Here is a 6785-nt window from a genome sequence, read left to right on the forward strand (position 1 = left end):
TTAAATGAAAGTCACAAATAAGGTTTACAATGACAAATTCTGCTTTCTTTTGTTAAGACTTTAACGTTCTGATATCAAACTACAGCCAGTGATTATGGAGTCATAATGCTTTATAATATGGCAGATAAATTATATTTTAAGAAATGAGATACTGGTTCTCTCTACATGCCACTTTTGGAAAAATAAACTAAGATGATGAAGTGAACTTCCACCTTGTATTTGAAGTAAAGTGCTAAATGAAAAGCTCAGGCAGAAACATGCACAATGGTTTTGTTGTTTGTTAATAAACAATGTGAAATCATTTTATATTTACATGGATTTACACTGTGGTGTCATTTTGTAGGATATATGCATGCCTGTGTGTGTGTGTGTGTGTGTGTGTGTGTGTGTGTGTGAGTGTGTAAAACTAACTTATTACTAATGCGTCAATGCAAATTCACTTAAACAGCATACATTTTGTTAACACTCAATTAATGCAGCGCACATTTCTGTTTGACCATTTTTAAAGATAAAATAAATACCAACCAAAACCTTCCACAACACACATTTGTTCGCAATGTCCTTTCTTTATTCTGTTTATATATATATATAACACACACACACACACACGCACACGCACAGGCACACACACACACACACTAGTCTGGGTGGTCATGGCGCACTCTGGTGGAAAGTGGAGGACATGTCTATCATGTGTGATAGACATGTTCCTCTATGGAGTGTGCACCCAGACTGTGTCTTATAAGACTGCAGTTTCAAGAAGCTACTTCCTGGGAACCAATTGCAGACTCCAACCAGTTCCCAGCTAGAGGGCTTACAAAGGGACACACACATTCACATTGCTGTGTACTGACTATGTGAGTATGTAAGGTATACAGGAAGTCTTTATCTGGGCTCACACATCTTCGGTTATTATGTCTTCTACCCAATCAGGAACAGTTTTAGCTCAGGTATTTTCCAGTGTGTATATATACTTGTTATCTGCATTAAATTAAAGAAAAACATATAGGCCATTCTGTGTGCTGTGATTCATCCCTGATCAGAAAAGGCACCACGCGCATCGCAGATCGCATGAAAACCTCTCCAAGAATTAAGTTTTATTTGGTCATAATAAAAATCTAACATTATATTAGTTTAATTAGCTACTTGACATTTCCTCACTGACCTGCTCCTCCTGATAATAAGTTTAGTTACGATAAATCTTGCTTTAGTTAACAGATACAGCGCAATAACTACTATAATTGATTATTATTATTATTATTATTATTATTATTATTATTAAATATTATTATTATTTTAACATTACTAATATATGTTACACGTTACACATAAAACAAACTTTTATCAATTGGACAGTCAGAACGTGTAACATATATTAGCAGTCAATGTTGAAAATTTATAATTCTTTTGAAATCTAATAGTTTGTTTACTTTGTGGCATTAAAATGTAAATCTATTTGTTAATTAAAGAGACCTGTTAAAAAAATTGCTTTATTTCTTTGAATTTTTTTAAAGACTTGTTTGGCCTACTTTTAATGAGTTACATGGTGTTGAAGTATGGAAAAGAAGCCATGTTGGTTCATTAGGCTTATTGACTGTTTGCACAAGTCAAAAGTGTTGGTTTACCAGTCCGCAGCGCCCCACAATGTTGTGGGTTCCAACCCAGCCTCGCAAAGGATCAATTTTAATTTTTTTTTTGAAATGTAATAGTTTGTCTACTTTGTGACATTAAACTAAATTTAAAAAAACATTATTTTGCAGAAAACACACTGATCAAAATTAGAGAACAACAATGACTGTAGCATGGAAAAAGATTACAACAAAACTTTCTGAAGGTTGCAACAGTCAGCAATTAGTAGGAAGTGTACAGGCCTCTGCTCTGAATGACTTCAGCACATCTGCAGCCACAGGACAGCCTCTCACACTCTCACACTGCTCTGGTGTGATTTTGGTCCACTCTTCTTCCAGTCTCCTACACAGTTCGGTGACTGTAGTGGGTTTCTTGGCCATACCTTTGTCACCAAGGATTTTCCAGAGGTTCTCTATTGGGTTGAGATCAGGACTCTGGACAGGCCATGTCATTATTTCAATGTTTTCAAATTCAAGGAACTGCTTTACCTATTTTGCTGTTTGACATGGAGCGTTGTCCTGCACGAACACTGCGGGCTGATTGGGTGATGAACGCAGAGAAGGAACCATATGTTGTTGAAGAAGGTTCTGATAAACATGTGCTCTGCCATGTAGCTGTATAAGAGGCCCAACTCCCGCTGCAGAAAACATGCCCCAAACCATAACACTTCCTCTTCCACGTGGACGACCAGCTTTCTTGGCGGACTTGAATGAGTTTGTGACGTTGTAAAGATTCAATATTTTTGAAATCACAGATTTGGAACGACCAACTTGTCTTGCTATGGCTGATAGGGTCATCCCTTTGGCATTCATCTGGACAACCTGCTGCCGGAGGCTTTCAGTCACTTTAGAACGGCCCACTATCTTGCAGAGTCAGTGAAACTGGAAGTTAGGCTGCCAGTTAAATAGGGGTTTACAGATAATCAAGGAAATTAGCACCAGGCGCCAGATTAACACCAATTACTGGGAGGTATCTGAAAGTGTTCTCTGATTTTGATCAGTGTGTCTCTGCAAAATAATGGATTTTTTAAAAATACCTTAGTTATTTTGTGGAAAAGGTGTTCTGGTAGCATGATATAGACAGGACAAAAACTCCCTCAACTGTTGAGCAGTGAAGATGACATTATTTCAGAATTGTTCAATTGTTTATAAATTGTTCTCTAATTTTGATTGCCAGTGTATATACGGCTGTCAATCACATAACATATTAAATAATTTATTTTAGAAAAAGGATAAATTATAAATTATGTAAGTATATTTTGATAAACTGTAATCACACAAACAAAAATTATAAAACAGATACACAATTATATGTAATAAACAATTTTAATATGGTCTGTTGGAGCAGAATATTTAATATGGAGATCTGTTATACTGTTATAAGCTCTAAATTACAGTAATAATCTAGTTTTATAAGACTGTAGGTGGCGCAATCCTAATCCGTTTAATTCCTCCTGTATGTATACATATGTAACCGGTCTCTTTCATTCTGCAACTTAACTGTCAATTATGAACCTGAATACAAGTGTATATTAATGTACACGTGTAAATAAACGTTTCACAAAGCACAGGTTGGAGTTTACAATTTCACTTACCCGGTTTCCGACTTTTAAGTCTGATAACATTTGTTACATTATATAATATTCATCTTACATATCTGTTTAATATAAAAGCGTAAGTCTAAGTTGTGCATTGATGCATTAAAGATCTAAATCAGCTGCACTGAACCCACCTGTGTGTTGTTTCCATGTCCGCCAAACTGAAGCTTGTCCTCACAATGTACAATTTCACAACAGGCTTAAACTCGAATGTCCGAGAAACGCAAAAATCCCAGTTCACCTAGGACTATTACAGAGTCTGGTTTTGAAACTGGAAGCGGAAGTCAAATTCTGGAAAACATTTACCGCAGAAAACAGAAAGGTGGCGCCAATCTGCCTGCTTTAGACCTCAATAGAGAAAAACCACACATGGAGAAAAACCCTGCTGAAAAAAATCACAAAATTGCATGATTTCCACTACAAATACCATTACAAACCATCATCTCTTGACTACTGTTCCTTCAAAACCAAAATCAAATGGTTTACGATTCCTAGTGTACATTGTAGAAAATTACTAAAACCTGTATTTGTCCTACTGAGCCTTTAAGGTATCCACTAGATAAAACATGCCACCAAAATAAGACAACAGATTACCAGTATACCCCATTACAATTTCAAACCAATTCAATTTCCATTAAAAAATATTGGAAATTCTGTTGGGGTTTCTGTGGTTGAGGGTGCTAAAGGCAAATTTCACTATAGCATTTTATCTTCTGAAAATGCACATGTAACCACTAATCATCAACATATAAACATATCTAGTATGTAAACAAATGTATGGATGAATTAATTTGTCTTAAAAATGTATTAAAAACAACAAGATTTATAATTAGACATGAATTAATTATTAATGTTTTACATTTTCTGTGTTTTAATTTCTCTGCCATTCTGAACAATTTGATGACGACGAATACATTTCTAAAAAGAAAAGGTAAATAAAAACTTACGCTAACTCTTTAATTCACTTCACTGTTTGATTGCTGATCATTTTCACGCACATTTGTGTACAAAACTTTAAATAAATGCTTTTATTTATGCAAATAAGTATTTAATATGGATACACTGAGCAAACACTCCAGCAGGAACGGCTCAGGTTTACAAATGAACTTCATTCTGCTGCTTCTAATATAATGAAACCGTCTACCAAAAAACAAACAAGTGTTGCATTTTGAAGAGCATGCATTAAAATGTGCATTTAAATAGAAGAAACTCAAACAGCATGCAAATGTATGAAGTTACCAACAAGTCACATCCTCCTTAAACCATCTGATGTGGTTAGTTTAAATAAAGAAATATTTAAACTCTACATTGAGTGTGTTGAGTGTGGAGTCACTGATCTGTACTTCTGAACAAACTCACTGGTAAGATTATACTTTATATACTAATATATCCTTAATATACTGTATTGATTTATCAGCAAGTTAATAAATTAACTCTCCAAATATTTAAAAACTAGACATAAGATTTCATATTATAATTATATTTTTTTTATGTTTAATATAATTCAAATAGTTTTTTTTTACCACCAAGATGTTTTATTTATTTATTTATTTATTTTTTTACACAAAGGTTATTTCTAAACATATACAAACAATACACACACAAAAAAAAGATATTTAGAATAACCATCGAAATTACAACACAATTTTTTTCATTTGGACCAAAAATACTTTATGGCATGTTGTTCAGTGGAACCTTATCTTTCCTACTAAACGGGGCTTCGCAGCAGTGGATGCGTTTGTGACTCATCATTACAATCATAGTCATTGAAAAAACGTGATCTAAAATCAATGCTCGAGGTTTAGACCTTTAGAATGATGTATTCGATAGTAATGGTTACTCTTATTTATTCTATTGTTAAACATCACCTGAAAACAATTAGATATTGTGTAAGAGTGCAATTATGTACCAAATAGAGTCCCACCACCAATGTTTGATTATGATCAATGTTTATCCAAAGGCAGATAAAACCACAGGACTAAATTTGTCTATTGTCCACAGGCAGAGAATTAGTGGTTGGATACACAATCTCACACTGATATGACACGGCAAAGAGGACTCACACTGTACATGCGATGTCTGTTTGTCTTGTTTGTTGTTGAGACTCAAGGTAAGAGCTTCGGCATGCAAATTGATTTTTTATGTGTAATAATCGTTTTTTATTATTTGATGTGTTTCTTTTCATATTTCTCCTATTTGAAATCACATTTCAATACCACAGTGCTCCTGGATTCATAATTCTGCTGGATTTGAAAGTGTTGATTCATATAAAAGCAGCTCTGACAATAGTTCACTCAAATACATGATCGCTTTTAAAGTAACAGATTGTTACCGTAGAAATTACATTGAAATATTACTACAGAAATGTTACTTTTGAGTGACAATGAATGGCATCACTTGTAATTAAATTTTATATTTTTTACATATGGAGTTTTGGAATGGAGTCTCCAATATATGCATTCAGTACAGCAAAGTCTTCAGGGAAGTAGACTAGCTGTGTTTTCCTTCTCTTATTCACTTCAATATCCTGCGGATGAAACGACTGTTTATAGCTAATATAATCTATATCAGGGGTCACCAACCTTTTTGAAACTGAGAGCTACTTCTTGGGTACCGATTAATATGAAGGGCAACCAGTTTAATACACACAGATTTCAGTTTGATCTGAAATAACGAATTTGCGCAATTTACCTTTTATTACATGTTATTATTAATAATTAATTATATTCATCTATGTGAAGACACTGATCATGTTAATGATTTCTCATAATAATTATCAACAATGATTTAACAACGAGGAAACAGCTATTTTTAGAAAAAGCCACCGGGCTACTCATGTGGTCTGTGCAGGCACCATGTTGGAGACCACTAATCTATATGATAACAGGAATTTACTTGTCTCACAGATGGCCCACAACTACCACAGCTGTGGTAGAAGAGGAATACAACACTTGCAACAGGATTTACTCTTGTTAGAAATTGAACAGGGTGGCAACAGTAACCCTGCTTTGTGTTTCTCTGTGACTCTTTTGAATGTGACAAAATGTGTACACTGTTAAACATTCATATCTAAACTATTTTACAAATAACTAATCAATGGTTTTCTATGTTTCTAGTTTCCTGTGTGGAATTAACTGTAATTAATTGCACCCCCAATAATACACTGTATAAACAAGTTGAAAATGCCCTTTGGAGTAAAAACATACGCCCTGTTGCACATCCAAGCGATGTTCTAACTGTGAAACTAGGCCTTACTATTGCGGAATCCCGGATGTGGTGAGTATTCCCTTATGTCTCTTTTCATAATCCTTTAATCCTATAATACATTTAATTTGACTTAGTATCCTCCTCTGCAATTTGTCTTTCCAGAGTGAAAAGGACCAGGTCATGACAGTATTTATGATATTAACAATTGTAAGTTTCACCCACGTTATTTTTTATCATGCTTTGATTCCTTTCTTATTCTTCACTTTGTGAAAAACATACATTTGAACTCCAATAGGACTGGTTAGTACCGTTTCTGAAGTGGGATATCAATACGTGTGGAACAGAGAAAATC

The 6785-nt window shown here is 34.3% G+C and overlaps 1 long non-coding RNA gene across 1 annotated transcript; it reads left to right on the forward strand.

Moving 5' to 3' along the window:
* The first annotated feature begins 4547 nt into the window (after positions 1 to 4547).
* LOC124382572 lies at positions 4548 to 6465 on the forward strand. Its single transcript, XR_006925081.1, has 3 exons — positions 4548 to 4587; positions 5228 to 5336; positions 6343 to 6465. It is a non-coding gene; the product is annotated as an uncharacterized LOC124382572 (long non-coding RNA).
* Positions 6466 to 6785: the final 320 nt, after the last annotated feature.

Source organism: Silurus meridionalis, unplaced genomic scaffold, assembly GCF_014805685.1.
Source record: "Silurus meridionalis isolate SWU-2019-XX unplaced genomic scaffold, ASM1480568v1 Scaffold709, whole genome shotgun sequence".
NCBI lineage: Eukaryota > Metazoa > Chordata > Actinopteri > Siluriformes > Siluridae > Silurus > Silurus meridionalis.